This window comes from Schistocerca cancellata, chromosome 5 (assembly GCF_023864275.1).
Source record: "Schistocerca cancellata isolate TAMUIC-IGC-003103 chromosome 5, iqSchCanc2.1, whole genome shotgun sequence".
In the NCBI taxonomy this organism is placed as follows: domain Eukaryota; kingdom Metazoa; phylum Arthropoda; class Insecta; order Orthoptera; family Acrididae; genus Schistocerca; species Schistocerca cancellata.
This window is the reverse complement of record NC_064630.1, coordinates 256,097,575-256,121,695: the sequence shown is the minus strand read 5'-3', so window position 1 is coordinate 256,121,695 and position 24,121 is coordinate 256,097,575. Positions and strand designations below refer to the sequence as shown.

At 41.8% G+C, this 24,121-nt stretch overlaps 1 protein-coding gene across 1 annotated transcript in view; it reads left to right on the top strand.

Moving 5' to 3' along the window:
* The first annotated feature begins 3,499 nt into the window (after positions 1–3,499).
* The window catches only part of LOC126187372 (xenotropic and polytropic retrovirus receptor 1), a 304,308-nt gene continuing 283,686 nt past the window's right edge, over positions 3,500–24,121 (top strand). Inside the window, exon 1 of the mRNA XM_049928417.1 lies at positions 3,500–3,621. The gene's annotated coding sequence lies outside the window, so the exon portion shown is untranslated. The remainder of the gene's footprint in view (positions 3,622–24,121) is intronic.

Below are 24,121 nucleotides of genomic sequence, written 5' to 3'. Positions count from 1 at the left end.
CTCTGTTCAATACAAAATTCTTCTGCACTGACCTCAATCAAAGTTAAACAAGGAAGTTGACCACAGTTGCGTTTGACTGTGGCTGATGCCCGGTTTTTTCAGGATGACCTAGGTTTTCAGTATTAAGACAGCACATTTCGTTGTACTCAGACTCAAAGCATCATATACCAATCTCTATGTATAATATGAGCCCCCAAAATTTATTAATTTATGAATTAAATTTACCAGTAGTAGAATTACATTGTGCCTCCACATGTGACCACACTGCCTGTTTTTCAGTAATGCGGAACTCACACAATAATCAGATCTTTGTAATTTCTCATGATATGTGAAGTTCAAAACTGAAATATACCTCTCTCAAAGCAGTTCTATGCAACTGTCGAAAATTCTGTAGAAAATCGACTTACAAGTTTTACAACTATGGCGCCAATATAATGAAATCTGATGGATTTATTTGCGACAAGCAGTATGGTTCTGTGGTAGCATGCATGTTCACTGCATTGGTGGCCTAGGTTCGATTCCCAGTAGATTCAAATTTTTAAATAAGTTGCATTTTCTATGAACTATAGAAAAAATAATAAATTTTAGTTTTTTAACAATGCAGTCTTTATTAACAGTGTTTTGTAAAAGGTCGGTAGTTAAGAATTTTTGTTCGCAATGAAAACTGATTTTTTGCATGCATATGTAGTTAGAAATAAGAAGACGTGCATGTGTCATAAAAATTACAATTATTTGTGTTAATTAGTATGTATTTAAGTATGTTTGTAGTTGTAGATATTCAGCCACCACATAATTGTTGAAATTCATGTTGAAACCTTCAGCTGTCCTTTTCTTGCGCAATTCACTACTAGTTTCAGGCAAAAGACCATTACCAAGCTAAGCTGGCATAAACAGCAGGAAAGTTATACCATAATTTGAACATTATCGAGCTAAGCTGGCATAAACAGCAGAAAAGTTATATTATAATTTGAACAAATTACTTTTATTCCAGTTTAGATTGATAATGGTCATCTGACTGAAGCTAGTAGCGAACTGCGCAAAATAAAGGTCAGCTGAAGGTTTCACCACGAATATTAACAATTTTGCTTTTGTTCAAATTATCAAATTATGGTATAACTTCCTTGCTGTTTATGACAGCTTAGCTTCATAATGGTCATTTGATCGAAACTAGTAGCAAATTGTGCAAAATAAAGGACTGCTGAAGGTTTCGCCATGAAGTTTGTCAATTAATTAGCATTTATTTGATGAATTTTGTATTTAAATTACGCAAGAATTCGAGCTGAACGGAAAAAACGAAAAAAAGACGGAAACGAGACACTACATTTCTACTTTTATACTGCAGCTGACAGTTCCTTTATTTTCAAGAGCTGATGCATTCACACTGACCAATTCGATGTATATTCATCTTACAGGCTACTTCGAAAAATTGGGGATTCTTCTTTTGTTTTTCATTTCACTAAACATAAACGAAGTAGTAGCGAGGTGCAAACAGTTTGTTGACGACAGTGAGAGCAGGAGACAGTGACGACGCTCACCAGCGACTGTCTTCAAAACTTATGCATGTGGTTATGTATATAGGCAGCCTTGTGCAAATTCATATATTTGGGTCTGCAGGGTGCTTCCATTGCAATACATGTAGTTAACTGGAGTCAGATCCACAGTTGGCTGACGATGGTTCGCTAACCGGCGATTAACGTTGCTTTTTGGTTGAGGTTGGTGCACTAGGCTTGTATTGTGATCCAGTCTAATGCGAGGTCCGCTTTTTTCAGGCTACGGTAATTTAATTTGTTATTTAAGTTTGCGCCTCATGCCATTTCTGGAGCCGCAGTCGTCAGGCTATCCTAAGACAAGGAAGTACTGTGCGCCATGTATATCGTGGAAACTTTATTCTGTTTGAAAAGTATTTTAACTGTTCGCGTATCGTATTCTCTGAGGCGGAATTTGGGTACTAGCCCAGCAGTTGCCCAAGAGAGCGTGAAAAACCGCCTGAATACCACACTCAGACTGGCCATTGTAGCAGACAACCCATATTAGTCGTTGATCCTCCCCGCGGTTTCCGATCTATGTTTTGCTCACATCCCTGTCTCGCAAACGAGTAGGTCAATCTGAAAACAGCTAACAACAATAACAATATTAATAATCCTCATCTGATGTTACGGCTAATTTGGGAACAAAATGCAGCCAATGTAGATAACGTTTTGAGAGACATCTGTAAAAACGCGACAGCGAAGGCACATTGTTCAGTAATGCTACATAAAATCAATTGTGCTGGGAGGAGCCATGTAAACTCTACAGCAGGGCTTCCCAACGTGTGGTCCGCGGACCCCTTAGGGGTCCGCCGCCTCTTTCTAGGGGGACCGTGGCCACCCTTCACGAAATCGTGTAAAATAATGAGTAAAATTATTGAATAAAAATGTGAAAATCAAATTCATCACTTTTTTTCGTGTGAAAAAAATGTGTACTTTTACTTCAGGTCGTATTCCCAAGCAGCCTTTGCGGTTCCTAAGTGAGAACACATACACAATTTAGCGCCGGAGAAAGCGGCTTCTCTGATCGACTGTTTCGCAACAATACGGGGGTCGTTTTTGCGCCGGCTCACGGCGGTAGATGCGCTGAAACCTTTTACGCATGCGCGGAGCGAGCTTTGTTGACCAATCACAGCACTCGCTGACTCGTATGCGGCCCCAGGCATCATTAAATGTTAAACTTGCTTTGTCAGTGCACTACCTATTTCATAAGTCGATTTTTGACCTTCATGTTGTTTTCATTCATCTCTAAACCAAAGACTATTGATACTTCGGGGGGGGGGGGGGAGGGGGGATGATGGGTCATTGGGAACAGACTAGGGGTCCGCCATCGATTTTCGACAGAAGAAGGGGTCCACCAGCTGAAAAGGTTGGGAAGCCCTGCTCTACAGTAAGCAGCCATGTGATGCACCCTTAATACACTACGACAAAGTTGCACCAGCAGCTTTCTTAATAAATAAACTAGAATATCTATTCAGTGTGAATAGATGGGTAGTTTAATATTTCTTCCTGCCGCATCTCCAAGAAAATACCAATATTTCATTGATAATACGGAGGCAACTACGAGAAAAATATAAGCGTGCTCTGGCTAATTGTAGTGAAAATTCTGGAAACATTTGCCCACTCGTACACTCCCTCACTTAAAAATCTCAATAGGGAACTGAGTTCGGTGAAAGTTGCATTTGCTACGCTCCATATGCCTGTCTAAATGGAAGCGAACGCTACTGGTAACCTGTAGGTTACTCTCAACCATTCACTGCGAAGTCGATAAACGTAGACAATACAGCAGAAATTCTCTTACACAAAATCAAGTTTTGTTGCGTTGTGAGCGCCTTGTCGCTTGTGCTCATCACTTTGACGTCCTTTCGTGGTCGTCATCGCGAGTTCACGAGCACAAAGAATGCGCAGTCACGCACGTGGCCCTTAACCTTGCTGTTGCTCTAATGCTCTGTCTTTGCCAGCTGCGTGTGAGTAAACACTGCAAGTGGTCAGTAGAGCGAATACCGAACGCTTGGTCAGGTAACACCTGCGTCACTTGTATTCACAAACAACGGGAAGCAATACCGACGTGGAGTAACAGAGAATATTCAGCTTTGTAAGTAGAGACACAGTTTCCTCTTTCATATATTTGCGACAGATGGTGTTAAAATATTTTCATATTGTGAACTGTTGTGGCCTTTGAAACACATTTCGCACTGAAACTGTAAATCACTGCACAGCGAATATAAAATCACCACTCACTAAATAGTGATAGACCGTAAATTCGTGTAAACTAGGTATAGTCGTTTCTTCGGCTATTCGTTTAGACAATGATAAACATGTACTCTGATGGAACACACTCAGTTGCGATGCATGCCACTACAGTAATTGTACCGAGAGCGCAAGAGAGAAAATTAACACAAAAGATGTACTACACATTCTCCCAGTTTCAGCAGCCTCGTGGAAGTAAACAACTTATTTTGGCGGCTAAATGTAGAACAAGGAACGTGGGGGATTGGTGATGACGCCCGCGCCATCTGTGTTGTGGACGACGAACTTCGTCAGCTCGGAACTGAAAGCGCGCCAAGAAGAAACATGCTCTATTCGTTACACAGCAAAAATCGAAACTGCAGTAACTTACGAGTCCATTACTGACGTGAGACTAACGGTACGCTAGAGATCCCATGACATTACTTAACAGTTCGCTGAATACTGTGGCGAACGGTGCGAATTTCGAGCAGTCAGCAGTTAAAAATCAGAATTCTTAGGGCAGTTAATCACAACACATATCGACTAACTCACTGTTGTTTTGTGGCAGTTCATACAACTTTATATCCGAAACTGTAGTAGTTACCAGAGTAATGGCAAAACTCGAAATTTCATTAAACTCATCCTAAGAACATTAAATGTATTCGCAACAGTGAATAATGACAACCATGAAAATTTGTACTAGACTGAGACTCGAACCCGTATTTCCTGCGTATTGCGAGCGGTCGCCTTATTATTTGGCTATCCGTGCACGGCTCACGACGACACCCAAACTTCCATTTGTCGTCAACCAAGCGTCTACGACCTGGACTAGCACACTCATTACGTATATTCCCGTACAGGTCAGACGTTGTACTTGAAAGTATCGGCAGATTAATACGATATTGTAGCGCCTTTGTCATTCTGATTACAATGCAAAGTTCTTTGGAGAGGAGAGTCCAAAGGAATTTAGCATCGTAATCAGAATATCATATCTTCCGAAGAAATCCACCCCGCTAACCGTATTCTCGTCATAAAAGTGTTCGGGAGCGATCTCATCATACCAAAGTAGCAGTAACAAATTTAATGTTGAGCTTCCTTTCAGTTTGACACTTCAAGAGACATCTCATCGACATAGCTGTAAAGATACAAGATGCGATTTTCACTATACGATCCGAAATGATAGGAGGTGGTTTGAGCTCTTCCCCGTAAGCAATTAGTTTCAGTTAAACAATTGAAAGAAACTGACGACAAGTTTGCTGAAGCAGTGCTGTGGGAAAACGGCAAATCGTTCCAGCAGATATGTCAATTGCTTTACAAGAAATATATGTCATCTAGTTCTGGATTAGATGTTATGTCCATGACAAATGTCACAACTTAAAAATGCAGAGAATGCACTAATTATTTGGAAGCGATACTTGGAAGGAGCACCAAACGAAAAAGTCCCCCAGTTGAAAATATCTAGAGGAGAGGAGCAGCACGCAGTCTGAGGAGCAGACAAACTGTCGCGTAACTAAATGTGTAAATAGGCAGAGCAGTGTCGATTCATTCAGCGAGATTCTTGCTGCGAAATGTCTCCTAACCTCATTATGACTACATCGGAAGTGAACGCACAAATACAAACGACTGAGCCGCATTTGGCATTCCATTCAAAAACCTGTTCTGAGATTCAACTTTCTTCGTATCACTATGAATGGACAGAATTCTCTGCGAGAATCAACTCAAAGGCTGAACATTTTGCCACAGGCGGCACCGTGAGTGACCTCTACTTAATGACCGCGACCACAGCAAAAAAATGTAAATGTGCGCGGCCTTCCCCAGCCGATTACTCTCCATGGAAAAGGTTTTGCTGCGACACAGGCCATTCCCATCTTTTCATATTCAAACCTGCTCAGTGACGAAACGGCTAGCTGTAAACCGCTCGATCTAGCATTAGCTAATCCAGGATCACTAAATGGCCTAATTTGTGGGGTTCCTGAATTTGTAAATATTGTATTACATCATAATTTTAACGTTACGCGCCATGTTCAATTGTCATTGGATTATTCAAATTACGAGCATATCATTGTATGAAAATATTCTTGTTATTTCGCGTGTAAATGAGGATTCGTTAGTTTGCCTGTGAAATTTTGATATTCAGTTGTTAGTATCTAACACGTTTAATGTCTATCTTTGTGTATAAAATATAATATTGCATTACGTGTTTATCTAACACGTTTAATGTCTATCTTTGTGTATAAAATATAATATTGCATTACGTGTTGCGTAATGCAAGATGTCATTACCAAATTGTGCTATTATTATTGTAACGTAACGCATGTTCCTGACACTAATAAGGAAATAAGGGAAGATTTGAGAGAGCAACTTTGGTGTGGATAACACCATGAATAATTGCTAATATTTTAGGTTGGGTTTTACTGTGATTGTTACGAATATCAACTGAAATTACAATTTTACTGTAAACAGTCACAATTTATTTCAATTTCCGTTGCGCGTTTCGGAAATTTAAACCTCCATTATACATGCGTTGTGCCTACAACCTTGCGGAACTTGTGGCACTGTCTAGTAGAAGAAGACGAAAAGCAAAACACTGTTTTAGTGGATAGTTCAAAGTTTTTTGAGTTTAAAGTTTTTTGAGTCTAAACTTCCGAAAAGCGTATTTCAATTAATCATCAACCAACACAACAATTAATAACACCGATTCGTCGACAGTGTTTGCAACAGTTATTTAACTCACAAAAAACATGTCTGGAATTCTGGCAGAGCACACTGCATTACATACTAGAGGACCTTTATCTTATTACGTATTTTCAAAAATGGTTCAAATGGCTCTGAGCGCTATGCGACTTAACTTCTGAGGTCATCAGTCGCCTAGAACATAGAACTAATTAAACCTAACTAACCTAAGGACATCACACACATCCATGCCCGAGGCAGGATTCGAACCTGCGACCGCGTATTTTCAAGACAATATTCATTTCGTTCAATTAATGTTTCAAATAATTTAATGTCAGAAAGAGTTGCAATGTCATAGGCAAATCCCAAAGTTTTTATTTCATTTCCCTGAACTTTGATTGCGTTTAGAAATTTCTCCTTGGATTCCTTTATTGCTTGTTCGTCGGAGATTACAAACTTGTCCATTCCCTTCTCAAACGTTGTCCACCTTTCGTGTCTTATAACTACACTCTACTTCTGAACACGTTGTAGATAATCTTTCGCTTCCTCTATTTTATCGCAGCTGCCCTCAGAATTGCAAAGACTGTATTCCAGCCGACATTGTCAAAAATTTCCTCTAAATCTACAGATGGTACAATCTTAAGTTTGCCTTCGTCAACCTATCTTCTGAGATAAGTCGTAGGGTCAGTACTAACTCGAGTGTTCCTTCATTTCTCCGGAACCCAGACTGACCTTCACAAGATCGGCTCTACCAGTTTTTCCATTCTTCTGGAAATAACTTGTGGCGGTAGTTTGCAGCCATGAATTATTAAACTGATGGTTCTGTAGTATTCACACCTGTCAGCATCTGCTTTCTTTGGAAGTGGAATTACTACATTCTTCTTGAAGTCTGAGCGTATTTCATCTGTCTCACTTATTTTGCACAACAGGTGGAATAATTTTGTCACGGTTGGCTCTCCCAAGTATCTCAATAATTCTGAGGTAATGTCATCTACTCCGAGAGCCTTGTTTCCACCTATGTATTTCAGTGTTCTATTAAATTCTTCTCGCAATATCATATCTCCTATCTCATTTTCACCTCCTGTTTCTTCTCTTTCCATAATCATATCCTCAAGTTTGTTCCTCTTATATAGATCCTCTATATATTCCTTCCAACTTTCAGATTTCCCTTCTTAGCTTTGTTTTGGCCTGCCACCTGAGTTCCTGATATTCATACAGCCGCTTCTCTTTTCTCTGAAGGTCTTTCTAGTTTTCCTATACTCAGCATCTGTCTTTCTCCAGGTCACGTATGCTTCTACACCCTCGCATTCGCTCTTTAGCCATCCCTGCTTAGCCACTTTGCACTTCGCTTCAGTCTCACTTTTAGACGTCTGTATTCCCTTTCTTTCACCTGCCTTCTAACGTAAGTCGTAAGGACAATACTGTCTCGCGTGTTCCTGCATTTCTCCGGAATTCAAACAGATCTTCTCCGAAGTCCGCGCCTACGAGTCTTTTCATCCTTTTGTATATAAGACATGGCACTAGCACCTGAAATGGCAGAGAAGCTGTCCGTGAGAATACACTCGTATGTGCGAGTTACAATCTCGTGTAAAGGCCATTTCTATAAGTTGTATATTCTCATGTGATGACAGTGGTCATACTACTGGAGAATTGGTGTTACATCTCTTGGACGGTATGATTTGCTGTTCACAACACCGCTCACACGAAAGAACAGATGTTTCACATCCAATTCTGTAGTTGAGTCGCGCAAAGAAGTTGGAAAGCCTCTCACTTTCATCCTGTCGAGTTGACCAGGCAAGTTGCTGCGGTGACAAAAAACCTTTGTGTCGTACGTTAGGTGCCTTTTACCGCATTTGAAATCTTTAAACCACATTTTTCAAAAGCAATAAGTCATATAGTACTGGTAGCTTCTGTTCCGTTGTGCTTCTTCACACGCTTCTACCCATGTGTTATATGATCTCGCTTTAAATTCAGCAATATGGTCGGATGTACTGAAATCTTGGTTAAGCAAGTGCCCTTTCTTCCTTGTTAATTTGGTGACATATATGCAAACCGTTTCTAGTATTAATGGTTCATCTCTATTGTAGTGCAAATAAGACGGTTAGCTACTCGCTTGCTATTTATATCTGATCCGCTACAACTAGAATGTACGCACACGTTGTGCATAGGGAATTCAGAAGATATGTTACACATGTCGTCCCACGTTAACATCACTGTGTAACAAGATTGCTTTCAGTGTATGCTGATATAATAGCTCCATACTTAACAATCATATATAACCGTTCCCTCGACGAAAGATCCGTACCTAAAGACCTGAAAGTTGAACAGGTCACACCAATACCCAAGAAAGAAAATAAGTGTAATCCTGTGAATTATAGACCCATATAACTGACGCCAATTTGCAGTAGGATTTTCGAACATATGTATTGTGTTCGAACATTATGAATTACCTCGAAGAAAACGATCTATTGATATACATTCAACAGGGATTCAGAAAATATCGTTCTTGTAAAACACTAGTAGATCTTTATTCACACGAAGTAATGGGATCTATCAACAGGGGATCTCAAATTGATTCCATATTTCTAGATTTCCAAAAGGCTTTTGATACCGTTTCCTCACAAGCACCTTCTAATAAAATTGAATGCCTGTGGAGTATCGTCTCAGTTGTATGACTGGATTCGTTATTTCGTGTCTGAAATGTTACAGTTCGCGGTCATTGACGGGAAGTCATCGCGTAAAACAGAAGTAATGTCGAGCGTTCCCTAAGGAAGTATTACATGCCCTCTGCTGTTTTTAATCCATATAAATGAAGTAGTCCTCTTAGAATGGTGTTAGATGATACTGCCATTTACTGTCTCGGAAAGTAATCAGATGATCAAAACTATGTGCATAATGATTTTGACATTTCTATGGTGCGAAATGTGTCAGTTGACCCTAAATTAGGTCATCCACATGAGTACGAAAAGGAATCCGTTAAACTTCGCTTAGCCGATGAACCACATTAATCTAAAGGCTGTCAATCCAACTAAATAACAAGGAATAATGATTTTTACAAAACAACTTATACTGCAACGATCACATAAATAATGTTGTGGGGAGAGCAGACCAAAGTCTATTAGCAGAGCACTTAGAATATGCAGAAGTTCTACTAAAGAGACTGATTACACCAGGCTTGTCAAAAAATGGTTCAAATGGTTCTGAGCACTATGCGACTTAATTTCTGAGGTCATCAGTCGCCTAGAACTTAGAACTAATTAAACCTAACTAACCTAAGGACATCATACACATCCATGCCCGAGGCAGGATTCGAACCTGCGACCGTAGCGGTCGCTCAGTTCCAGACTGTAGCGCCTAGAACCGCACGGCCACTCCGGCCGGCCCACGCTTGTCCACCCTCTTTTGGAGTATTGCTGTGCGGTGTGAGATCCGCATCATATGGGACTGACGGAGGACATCGAAAAAGTTCAAAGAAGGGTTGCTCGTTTTGTATTATCTCGAAATATGGGAGAGAGTGTTACGGGCATGATCCGCCAGCTCGTGTGGCTGTCATAACAACAAAGGCATTTTTCTTCACGGAGAGACCTTTTCACCGAATTTCAAACTCCAACTTTCTTCTAGAAATCCAAAAACATTTTTTAACACCCACCTACATAGGTACAAATGATCATTGTAATAAAATAAGAGAAATCTGAGCTCGCATAGGTAGATTTAAGTGTTCATTTTCCCGCGCGCTGTTCGAGAGAGGTACGGTACAGAAACAGAATGGAAGTGCTTCGACGAATCCTCTGCCACGCACTTACGTGTGAGTTGCTCAATAGTCATGTAAATGTAGAGTGACGTATTGCTAGAGGAGAGGACATGCTCTGAGTGTGCATCACAGTGTGCGAGTGACATGACGCGGCAATTGGATATGTACTCTGAAGTTGGAGTATGCGGAACAGTAAGATTCTCGTAGGCAAAACGCCAGAAACTGCACGCAACTTCATCGTGAAATTCTGGCGATGGAAAATGAAATGATCCGGTGGCATTGTTGGCCGGGAGGCCCCATCCGAGGAAGTTCGGCCGCTGAGTTGCAAGTCTTGTTTCAGGCGACGACACATTGGGCGACTTGCGTATCGGTGATGATGATGAAAGGATGATGAAGACAACACAACGCCCAGTCCATGAGCGGAGAAAAATCTCCAACCGGGAATCGAACCCGAGCCCGCTGCATAATAGGCAAACACGTTACCAAACAACTAAGCAGGCAGACATTCTGGGGATGTGTAGGTGGCAGGGATAAAACAGAGGGAGCACAAGGCGATTTACAATTTGTACAGAAACGATATGTCAGTTGTAAGAGTCTAGGGGCACGAAAGGGAAGCAGTGGTTGAGAAGGGAATGAGACACTGTTGTAGCTCATCCCCGATGTTATTTGATCTGTATATTGAGCAAGCAGTAAAGGAAACAAAAGAAAAATTTTGAAGTCCATTGAGAAGAAACAAAAACTTTGAGGTTGCCGGTGACATTGTAGTTTTGTCGGAGACAGCAAATGACTTGGAAGAGAAGCTGAACAGAACCGTCAGTGTCTTGAAAGAAGAAACATTAATAGAAGCAAAACGAGGATAATGGAATGTAGTAGAATTAAATCAGGTAATGTTGAGGGAATTATATTAGGAAATGAAACCCTTAAAGAAGTAAATTAGTTTTGATATTTGGGAAGCAAAATAACTGATGATGGTCGAGGTAGGGAGGATATAAAATGTATACTAGCAATAGCAGGAAAAGCGTTTCTGAAGGAGAGAAATATGTGAACATGGAGTATAGATTTAAGTGTCAGGAAGTCTTTTCCGAAAATATCTGTTTGTAATGTAGCCACATATGGATGTGAAATATCGACAATGAACAGTTTAGTCAAGAAGAGAATAGAAGCTTTTGAAATGTGATGCTACAGAATAATGCTGAAGATTATATGGGTAGATCACGTAACTAATGAGGAGGTAGTGAATAGAATCGGGGAGAAGGGCAATTTGTGGCACAACCTGGCAAAAACAAAGGATCGGTTGGTAGGACACATTCTGAGGCATCACGAGATCACCAACTTACTACTGAAGGGAAGCGTGGGGGTTAAAAATCGTGGAGGGAGAACATGAATACGGTAAGTAGATTCAGAGGCATGTAAGTTGCAATAGTTACTCGGAGTTGAAGAAACCTTCACAGGTAGATAGTTGCATCAAACCAGTCTTTGGACTGAAGACCACAACAACAATTTCGCGTCCAGCAGTAGTGAAATGTTGCCAACGTTTGACCAAGGCTGCACAGATGCGGGTGATGCTGACCCGCCCTGCAGTGCAGACCTTGCGTCGTGGGAGGTCCATCATTTCGTCCAGCTGAGAGAACGTCTGGGGGCGGGGGGAAGAGATTTCCAACGATGAGGACGTTCACACAGCGGCTCTCCAATGGTTTCGTCACCAAGGAGCGGACATCTTATCTTCGAGGAATTGGACGATAGGTAGGACATTCCGACTGTTATTTATAGAGACTTGGTAATTGTGATAATAAATAGTGTCATGTATCAGTGCCACTTTGAAGTTTATTGCAGCATTCAATAAAAGTTTCTTGCCCTGCCACCATAGTGCGTAACGCACTTTTTAAATTCCTCTAGTACATTCATCTAAAGTTCGTTTCCCATGAGAAATTCACACACCACACAACTAAAAGGCAAATAATTGACGTAAGTTGAATTTTAAAACTGATGTATTCCACATAATCTCCTTACACCCTGCGCTAAGTACGAGTAACCCGTGTAGGTTTTAGCAACCTGTGTAGGTTCCTAACAGTGTTGCGTGACACCGCTTCACATCCGAGGAGTCCGTCCCCAAATGCTGAGTGACAATTCTAAATCCCGTCACAACTAAAAATTGATGTCTAGAGCTCTAAAAAATCAGAAATTATATTTTTGTTATTATGTCACCTTCAATACCGTCCAAATGCAAAACTAAAAGATGGATATTATTTCAGATTGATTGAATTGACAATATAGCTGGGTCATTCTCTAATTCTATAGCAAGTCAATAATGTAGATATTACCTTTAGTCGTGAGGCTAGTATTATTTGGGCAGAACTAACGATAATGTCTTGGGTCAATAACTGAGTTTGTGGTTTTGTAGCCGACCGCGGTAGCCGAGCGGTTCTAGGCGCTTCAGTCCGGAACCACGCGACTACTACGGTCACAGGTTCGAATCCTGTCTCGGTCATGGATGTATGTGATGTCCTTAGGTTAGTTAGGTTTAAGTAGTTCTAAGTACTAAGGGACTGATGACTTCCGATATTAAGTCCCATAGTGCTCAGAGCCATTTGAACCATTTTGTTGTTGTTGTTGTTTTGTACAGTTTCATATGAAAATGGGTGACATGGAAATTTGTGGCGGGAGCAGTAGTTGAACCTGGATATCCTGCTCTTTATGACCAATTGGCTTGACCATTGGCCTACCAAAGCGCGCCTCCTGAAACAATGCAAATTGTCATTGCTACTCGATGGTTCCCGCCAAATTGTCGAACTTCTATGCGCAGAGTCATTTTAGATGTATATCGACGCAGTGATGGCGATAAGTGTCGAGATGCACGGAATCGAGCCGGCAAGTACACCTTCCGCCACCACTCCTTACGACAGTTGTATTCACGTGAAGGGCGAATGTGGAAGTAATTCGCTTTGCGAAAGGTCGTCGCATAATGTGCGCCTGATTTTATGTTCCCAGCGAAGAAAGTCAGTGATGTGGGTTGCCTACGCAACAGGCAACAGAGGCAGCTTATGCCCTAGGCCAGCGGGCTCCAGCCTTACTGAGATCATTATCCTCAAATGCAGTCAGATGTCAACTGCTACTCATCCCCCTTTCCACAGCATCATCGAAATTAGTGCCTAAACAAACATTAGACTGCAAAGGAAATTCCTTGAATACTTTTACTGGAGTTCTGTGCCTGAGTCTGTTAAAAACGGACCCCTTATAGGATTATCAAAATATCCACGGGTGTGCTGCCGGTCTATAGTGTCCAACGGGCACAATATTTCGGTGATCACACATGTCACCATCATCGCCGAAATATTGTGCCCGTTGGACACTATAGACCGGAAGCACACCCGTGGATATTTTGATTATCAAATACGCCGGGAGAAACTCAAGAATCACCTTATAGGATTGTCCTGTTGTGTGTCCGTCTGTCTGCCTGTCTCTATAACTATTAAGAACACTTTTCCTCAGGAACGGGTAGAGATATCAAGTACAAATTTAGTTCATACATTAAGGTTTTGATTCCCAGGAAGTGTAAAAATTATAAGCTTCTAAGTCACTTCAGTCAAAAAATACGGCCCTCTATATCAGATATTTTTATTTAGTTTCTACTCCAAAAAATACGTGCGGAATACTCAAATTATTGTTTTCCATTCGTGGCAAATAGCGCTGTAATCGACAAATATCAAATGTGCCTGTTTTGCAATTAAGAACGACGCATTCGATTCTACATTTCATTTACGGTGTAAATGCAAACCTTTGGGTTCTAATGGTTGATGTTTATGTTCTAAATTTAGTTTAGAGTTGCAAACTTGATTGTATTGTGCGATATGATTAGCCGCTTCTGTGTCTGGTCAGAAACTACGTTTAGCACCATCCAGGAACAACGGCGTGAATTTATTAGTTTTTTGTTCCCATTGGGTTTCTTCATATCTTGCCTCTCATTATTGGTGTGCTTGATTTCGGAGAGTTCCCTCGCCGCTCACCATTGGGGTGCTTGATTTCGGTGAGTAAACATGGAAGGTACACCTGTCACTTCCACGTTATCGATAGTTTACCTTATTACAATGGCTGTGATTTGTATTCCGTCGCTTGCCGCCTAGAGATCAGCGCGAGAGTTAGCCCGGTTGGAAGAAACCCGGCAACGAAATTGGTCACTGTGATGGTGGGGTTCGAGGGCAGCCTCCGAAATCGAGCATTCCGATGGTTTGGAGACTCACCGCAATTAACTCCGTAGGAAATTGAAAACTATATTGTCATACAAGTAACTCATTTACCAGAAATGTCAATGTCTAGCCAAATTATTTGTATGTACATATTTGCAACACTCAAATAATGTTTGAACATCAGTATCAACTGTTAGAACCCAAAGGTTTACATTTACATCGTAAATGAAATGTAGAATCTAATGCATCGGTTCGTAATTGCAAAAACAGGCACACTTGATATTTGCAGATAAGAGCGTCATCTATCACGAAAGGGAAACAATGCTTTGAGTAAACAGCACTTTTTTGGCGTAGAATCCGTGTATGGAGTTAAAAAGGGGAGGGAGGGGCCATTTGAAAATACAAAGTTAACCACATCCACGCTTGACGGGAGGTTAGGATGTGGCTGGTTGTGGCACAATGTCCCCTTTACTAATATTAACTTTTCACCTAGAACATTTTTGTGGTACGACGCTCAGTTTTCGAGATATTTAGTTGTCTCACGTTAAAATAAACACCCAGTATACATCACAGCTCCGACGCTGCCGCACTGCTGCATTAGGTCATGATGTTTATCAAGTACGTCTCAACTAGTACACAATTATGATTGCACTCAGAGCATCCATGCGTTTAAAAGAATAGTATATTATTGTGCGTGTAATTTTAACACGAAGTACCAAGGCCACGAATTCAGTGTTGGATAAATTATTGGTTTCCATCTTGGCAGTTAATCAGCAATAATGGTAAGCAGCTATAATGAAATCGAAAATTTAAAGTAATATTGAAATTTTACTGAACCAGAACACCGTCGACTCCTTTTTTGACAAGTTAGACTATCGTCTTGAATCGAGGCGCCGATAACTAGCTTTCTGAAAGGAAAGACCAGCGGTCTTAAAGTTCTCAGATTTTCTACATCGAAGGCAAAAATTCAAACAGCAACAGATGCATAAAAATTTTCCATTCTTTCGTTATCCAGCAGTCTTTCCCTAGAATTTATGCAATGATATAAACTGAATAAAATATTCTCGGGTTTCCAACCACGTCAATTGCTTAACGCTACACGAGCTTTCGGCCAAGCACGCCTTCGCCATTGTCAAGTGGTATGACTGCCAGTCGGCTGTTGGTGCGCCCTTATATACGCTAGCTGTCGGCTGTGACGTCACTGGTGCCCGTGACATTGCCATATATGGGCGTGTTTTGAGTCGGCGTTCGATGTGCCCTCTTCAACCGCGCGATCGCTAGATCCCACGCAGCGCTGAGCTGCAAGCCACCGTCTCTATTCAGGGCGTTTGCGGTAATTTTTATTTCAATAGCTCCCTTTATTAAACTAGTTCGTCGATGTGTCAAGGTTATTACTGCTCAAACATGAGGTCATTAGCAACAGTTTTTCAGTGCCTAGTTTCCTTTTTCACTGATACAGGTAACAAACTACAATGAGGGAAGAAGAATCGTAACAGCAGGAAGGGATTGTGCCATGTAAACGAAAGTTGGTAGGCGAGTTCCTACATCTGAAAGATGACGCCTATTGAAATTTCGCGTAAGAGTGGCGCTAGTAGCTGCCACTGTGAGGATTCAAATCAGGTTTGCTTTAAATACGCGCTGTACCGGTTGTGAGTGTTAGTTGCATTTGAGATTGGACATGGTGAGTTGATGTCAGTCAAGAATGCCTCAAAGGCGACAAAGAAGCCAATATCTACACTTCACTAAGTTTGAACGAGGTTCCTTCCGTGATATCGCAGAAAGACTTCGCAGGAATGTAGCCACCATACATGACTGCTGTCAGCGGCGTTCACGAGAATGTACGGTCGCTAAGACCGGGCTCTGGACGGCCACGTGGCACTACCGAGAAGGAAGACAATCGTCTTCGGCGTATGGCTCTGGTGCGTCGTACTGCATCTGTAGCAGCAAGCTGAGCAGCCGTAGGCACCACAGTGACACAACGAATAGTTACAATTCTGTTACTTCGATGGCATGTCTACATCTGCATCTACGTGATTACTCTGCTATTCACAATAAAGTGCCTGGCAGAGGGTTCAATGGACCACCTTCATGCTGTCTTTCTACCGTTCCACTCTCGAACGGCACGCGGGAAAAACGAGCACTTAAATTTCTCTGTGCGAGCTCTGATTTCTCTTATTTTATCGTGATGGTCATTTGTTCCTATGTAGGTGGGTGCCAACAGAATGTTTTCGCTATCGGAGGAGAAAACTGGTGACTGAAATTCCATGAGAAGATCCCGTAGCAACAAAGAACGCCTTTGTTTTAATAATTGCCACTCCAATTCACGTATCATGTCTGTGGCACTATCTCCCCTATTTCGCGATAATACAAAACGAGCTGCCCTTCTTTGAACTTTTTTGATGTCATCCGTCAGTCCCACCTGATGTGGATCCCACACCGCACAGCAATACTCCAGAATAGGGCGGACAAGCGCGGTGTAAGCAGTCTCTTTAGTAGACCTGTTGCACCTTCAAAGTGTTCTGCCAATGAATCGCAGTCTTTGGTTTGCTCTACCCACAATAGTATCTATGTGATCGTTCCAATTTAGGTTATTTGTAATTGTAACCCCTAAGTATTTAGTTGAATTTACAGCCTTCAGATTTGTGTGACCTATCGCGTAATCGAAATTTAGCTGATTTCTTTTAGTACTCATGTGAATAACTTCACTCTTTTCCTTATTCAGCGTTAACTGCCACTTTTAGCACCATACAGATATCGTATCTAAATCATTTTGCAATTCGTTTTAGTCATCCGATGACTTTACAAGACGGTAAATGACAGCATCACCTGCACACAATCGAAGAAGGCTACTCAGATTGTCTCCTATGTCGTTAATATAGATCAGGAACAATAGAGGGCCTGTAGCACTTCCTTGGGGAACGCCGGATATTACCTCTGCCCTGTTGCGTGCATTCCATTGACCCCAAACCCCCGCCATTTGCGACTTCAGTGGTGTCACGCGAGAGCTCATTGGAGGGCAGGGTGGAGATCAGTCGTGTTGAAAGTTGGTTTTGACTCAGTGCCAATTATGGCCGTGTGTTGGTTAGAACGAGTCCAGTTGAGGCCTGCAACCAACCTGTCTGCGTGCTATACAAGCTGGAACTTGTAACGGAACATATTAAAGGCTTTACTTTACCGAAGTATGCGATACCCTCCAAATTCAACCAGTTTAACGAGTATTTATGATTATAGAAAAGTTATTGTGTATGTTAACAATGATTGCATAACATGTCTGCATAAACAGTCAACCCATTAAATTATACTGAGTAACTGACCCACACAAAAGTTTATATCACTCGATCACTGATACAGCAAATGTCATCATGTAAAAACACTAAGTTCATCTTAAATAATTAATATGAAGTACGAAAAATAGTGGCCAACTTAGGTATTTTGGATCTCCTTAAATAAAAATCACCCAGTGAAACCTATTTGTTCACTAGGAGCGTTTTCACTCAGTATTCACGTAAGCAATCCTATTTTAGACGAAAACCAATGTAATTCTTAATAATTCATGTTATTTACTTATGTATGCAAATTAGAGAAGTCAATTGACAAACTTCTAAAAAACGGCCTTTTTGTAACAAAGAATTATTCTGTCAAGTCAACAAATCTGTCTGTCATTTTAATAACATGTTAAATTATGTCACTCGATGCAAATTAATAACTTTTCTGCACAAATTATGATAACAGATGTACATGTGACTTATAAACTATATCTCTTTTTAGTAGTTCTTTGACAATGTTATAAATACAAGCAGCAAGAAGGGTCGAGAGGCAGTCGGAATGTCACTTTGGTAAAGTGTGTTTGTGTGTTATTGTTTGAGGTGGATAAACAATGCCAAGAACATGTAAAGGAAGTACTACTTTGTGTTGTGTCATGGTCTTTGGTGGACAGTGGAATTAGGATGGCCACCAGAGTAATAAATATTTGAAGTTTACATATTTGTTGGTTTCGCTCGTTCTTTATCATCAAAAGCACATGAAAAACACGGGACCTCATGTTTTAACCCTAGACAACCAGATTTAGAGCCAGCATCAGCATCGAGACACAGCAGCGATCCAGCAAGTAGCAGCGATTACCACAACACAATGCATTTTAATGGCGCCAACCTAACATCAAGTGCTAACAAGCTCCGTAAATGGGAGTGAAATAGTGCGATTATAGCAATTAGCAATATCTACGACCAGGCGACCATTACAAACTACACCTGGAATTACCGTCTCAGGTGCGATTTAGTACAACTGCGGGAACACTCTCGTGGTTATTCCACGCACTCTGACTGCAAATGTGATGATTCGACCTCCTGTGCCGCCATTCATGAATGGCATTCTAGGGGGTGTTTTCCAGCAGAATAACGCTCGCCCGCATACAGCTGTTGTAAACCAACATGCTCTACAGAGTGTCGACATGTTGCCTTGGCCTGTTGGATCACCAGATCTGCCTCCAATCGAGCACATGTGGGACATCATCGGGCGACACCTACAGCGTCATCCACAAACAGCATTAACAGCCTCGAGCAACCAGGTGCAACAGGCATGGAACTCCATCTAACAAACTGACATCCGGCACCTGTACAACACCATGCACGCACGTTTACATGCTTGCATTCAACATTCTGGCGGTTACATCGGTTGTTAAGGTACCAGGATTTCACATTTGCAATGGCTTATCTCTTATTGACATTAAATAATGTTACCCAGTCCGCCTCCGTAGCGTAGCGGTAGCGTTACCGCTTACCACACAGGAGGCCCGGGTTCGATTCCCGGCAGGGGACTGGGTGTTGTGTGTCCTTCATCATCATTTTCATCATCATTGACTCGCAAGTCGCCGATGTGGCGTCGCCATAAAAGGACTTGCAATACGGCGGCCGAATAACCCCGAATGGGGTCTCCCGGCCAACAGTGCCATACGATCATTTCATTTCAATGTTACCCACACAAATGTATTTCCGAAATTTCATTACTTTACATTAATTATTCTTTAGTGTTGTGATTTTTTTCTTCAGTGTAGCAGGAAGTATATTGCCTACTATCCAGTTTCTGAATGTATTCATTCTTTTGTCAAACTCGCGAATGGAGCTCTTCTGAAATCACATTTCGTGCAAACGTGTGATCAAGAAAAACTTGGCAACCCGCCATTAGTTTACGTATTCTCCACATTTCAGTAGCCGAGACGTTGTTTATTGTGCAAACACAGTGCGGACTTCATTTATTTGAGCTTAGATGTTTTCTCATACAAACGCTGGCACTCTCTCAAACGGCTTTTGATTATTATCCTTTTCAGTTTCCTTCTTATCTACTACCTATTTTCGAATGTGTAACTTGAGGCTTAGTTTTATCGTCTAAATAAGCTCTGCAAAAACTTACTGTGCTGTCTGGTACTGTACAGTTTCCAGCTATGTACGAATGCAGCATCATCTGCATGCAGCTCATGCGGCGATGTCCGTTAGTAAAATATTGCCCAGTGTCAAGCCGCGTCAAGTGGTTTATTGCCCTACGATCTTTCGGCAGAAACCTCCTCTGCCATTGTCAAGTGTTGACTGTCGTGTGAATAACGCTGCCGTACTTACACTACTGGCCATTAAAATTGCTACACCACGAAGATGACGTGCTACAGACGCGAAATTTAACGAACAGGCAGAAGATGCTGTGATATGCAAATGATTAGCTTTTCAAAGCATTCACACAAGGTTGGCGCCGGTGGCGACACCTACACCGTGCTGACATGAGGAAAGTTTCCAACCGATTTCTCATACACAAACAGCAGTTGACCGGCGTTGCCTGGTGAAACGTTGTTGTGATGCCTCGTGTAAGGAGGAGAAATGCGTATCATCACGTTTCCGACTTTGATAAAGGTCAGATTGTAGCTTATCGCGATTGCGGATTCGTATAGCGACATTGCTGCTCGCGTTGGTCGATATCCAATGACTCATAGCAGAATATGGAATCGGTGGTTTCAGGAGGGTAATACGGAACGCCGTGCTGGATCCCAACGGCGTCGTATCACTAGCAGTCGAGATGACAGGCATTTTACCCGCATGGCTGTAACGGATCATGCAGCCACGTCCCGAACCCTGAGTCAACAGATGGGGACATTTGCAAGACAACAGCCATCTGCACGAACAGTTCGACGATGTTTGCAGCAGCATGGCTATCAGCTCACAGACCATGGCTGCGGTTAACCTTGAGGCTGCATCACAGACAGGAGCGCCTGCGATGGTGTACTCAACGACGAACCTGGGTGCACGAATGGCAAAACGTCATTTTTTCGGATGAATCCAGTTTCTATTTACAACATGATGATGGTCGCATCCGTGTTTGGCGACATCGCGGTGAACGCACATTGGAAGCGTGTACTCGTCATCGCCATACTGGCGTATCACCCGGCGTGATAGTATGGGATGCCATTGGTTACACCTCTCGGTCATCTTTTCTTCGCATTGACGGAACTTTGAACAGTGGACGTTACATTTCAGACGTGTTACGACCCGTGACTCTACCCTTCATTCGATCTCTGCGAAACCCTACATTTCAGCAGGATAATGCACGACCGCATGTTGCAGGTTCTGTAGGGGCCTTTCTGGATACAGAAAATATTGGACTGCTGCCCTGGCCAGCACATTCTCCAGATCTCTCACCAATTGAAAACGTCTGGTTAATGGTGGCCGAGCAACTGGCTCGTCACAATACGCCAGTCACTACTGTTGATGAACTGTGGTATCGTGTTGAAGCTGCATGGGCAGCTGTACCTGTACACGCCATCCAAGCTCTGTTTGACTCAATGCCCAGGTGTATCAAGGCCGTTATTACGGCCAGAGGTGGTTGTTCTGGGTACTTCTTTCTCAGGATCTATGCACCTAAATTGCGTGAAAATGTAATCACATGTCAGTTTTAGTATAATATATTTGTCCAATGAATACCCGTTTATCATCTGCATTTCTTCTTGGTGTAGCAATTTTAATGGCCAGTACTGTATATAGCCTCGCCGCCGCCAGTGACATCACTGGTGCCCTTCCCGGACCATAAACGGCACTGTTTTGGTAGCGCGACCGCCGCGCCAGCTTCAACTCGACAATCACATGACCACAGGTCGTACTCAGCTGCAGTCCACCGCCTTTATTGAGGGTACTTTCAGGTAATTCGATCTCCATTGCTTCATTTATTACGCTAGCTCAGAAGCTACTGATCCGTTTAATAATAGAAGTATCGTCGAATGCAATTTGGTGTCCGTTTCCGGTGCGTGTCCCGCTACAGCTGATTCTTCGGAATAGCGTAGGCTCTCCACTACTATCCTTTCACCGTCGTCCTTCCAGCTGACAAGGGCATTGCTGCCGTCTTAATGCAACGTGCCGAAAATAACGCGAAAATCCGACGGAGGTACCAAAAGCTGCCTCGGGACTCAAATTCCAAAATAGGAAGACTTCAGAGATTCTCAAACTGTCGTCGTCGGAAGAGAGTGTTATCAAAAACCTCCTTCGTCAGGCACCCAAACCACCCACGTTCTAAAGTCTACCAAAGGTGCATAAGAAGGATACACCTTTGATGGTATTGACAGCGGCCTTAGACTTTTTGCCGATGATGTTGTAGTCTACAGGACAGTAATATCACACGAAAGTTGTGAACAAATCAATAAGGATTTGCAGAAATTAAATGCGTGGTGTAATCACTGGCAGTTATCTCTCAATATTAGTAAGTGTAACCTACTGTGTATAACAAGGCGAAAATCCCCATTAATGTACGATTACAAAACAAATGCCCAGTCTTTGGAAGCGGTAACGTCCATCAAGTATCTGGGTGTGACTATTCGAAATGATCTCAAATGGGATCATCAGATTACACAAGTAACGGGTAAAGCAAACGCTAGATTGCGGTTTATTGGTAGAATCCTGAAGTGATGCAGGCCTTCGACAAAGGAAATTGCTTAAAATACTTTAGTTCATCCAGTCTTGGAGTATTGTTCGTCTGTATGGAACCCTTACCAGTTGGGTCTGATTCAAGAGATTGCGAAGGTCCAAAGAAGAGCGGCAAGATTCGTGACTGGTGCATTTTGCCATCGCGAGAGCGTTACAAATCTCATAGAAAATTTGAAGTGGGACACTCTTGCAGATAGACGGCGCGCTAAACAGAAGGGGCTGCTCACTAAATTCCGAAATCCGATAATCCGATCTTCACCGAGGATGTAGAGCATATATTATTACCGCCAACTTTCAAATCGCGCAATGATCACCATTCTAATATAAGGGAAATAAGAGCTCGTTCTGAGGCGTTCAGACAGTCGTTTTTCCCTCGCGCGATCCTCGAGTGGAACAGGGGGGGGGGGGGGGGGGGAATATGACTCGCGCGAATTGTGTCCTCCGCCACACACTGCTTGGTGGCTAGCGGAGTATAGATGTAGATGTAAAGCCTATAGTGAGCACCGGCGGGTCGTTGACCTACACGCTAGCAAAGCGTTTGGCCAGCCTCCTTTCGACGCACATTGTGCGCATCATATAAAGGACATGACGAACTTCATCGATCGAATTAAATGTCTATGCCTTGATGAAGGGGATATTATGGGTAGTTTTGATGTGGTTTTCCTATTCATGTGTGTGCCCATCACAGACTCTGTAGACTTGTTGTCCCTGCTTTTTGACGACACCATCATGGATTTATTTAAACGTATCCTGATGGCATCGTATTTGTTACATGATGGAGAACATTTCAACCAGAAGAGCGGCGTCACGGTGGGGAGCCGATTAGCTCCAGTAGACAACCTCTGTATGAAGCATTTTGAGGACACCGCCTTGGATACGGTTCCTGCAAAGCCTAGTTGTTTTTATCGCTACGTTGACGATACCTTCGTGATATCGCCTCATGATTAGATTAGATTAGATTAATACTAGTTCCATGGATCATGAATACGATATTTCGTAATGATGTGGAACGAGTCAAATTTTCCAATACGTGACATAATTAAGTTAATTTAACAACATACTTAAGTTAATATAACAACTTTTTTGTGTTTTTTTTATTTTTTTATTTTTTTAATATTTTTTGTTTTTTTTCTTTTTTTCTTAATTTATATCTAAAAATTCCTCTATGGAGTAGAAGGAGTTGTCATTCAGAAATTCTTTTAATTTCTTCTTAAATACTTGTTGGTTATCTGTCAGACTTTTGATACTATTTGGTAAGTGACCAAAGACTTTAGTGCCAGTATAATTCACCCCTTTCTTGCCAAAGTTAGATTTAATCTTGAATAGTGAAGATCATCCTTTCTCCTAGTATTGTAGTTATGCACACTGCTATTACTTTTGAATTGGGTTTGGTTGTTAATAACAAATTTCATAAGAGAGTATATATACTGAGAAGCTACTGTGAATATCCCTAGATCCTTAAATAAATGTCTGCAGGATGATCTTGGGTGGACTCCAGCTATTATTCTGATTACACGCTTTTGTGCAATAAATGCTTTATTCCTCAGTGATGAATTACCCCAAAATATGATGCCATATGAAAGCAATGAGTGAAAATAGGCGTAGTAAGCTAATTTACTAAGATGTTTATCACCAAAATTTGCAATGACCCTTATTGCATAAGTAGCTGAACTCAAACGTTTCAGCAGATCATCAATGTGTTTCTTCCAATTTAATCTCTCATCAATGGACACACCTAAAAATTTGGAATATTCTACCTTAGCTATATGCTTCTGATTAAGGTCTATATTTATTAATGGCGTC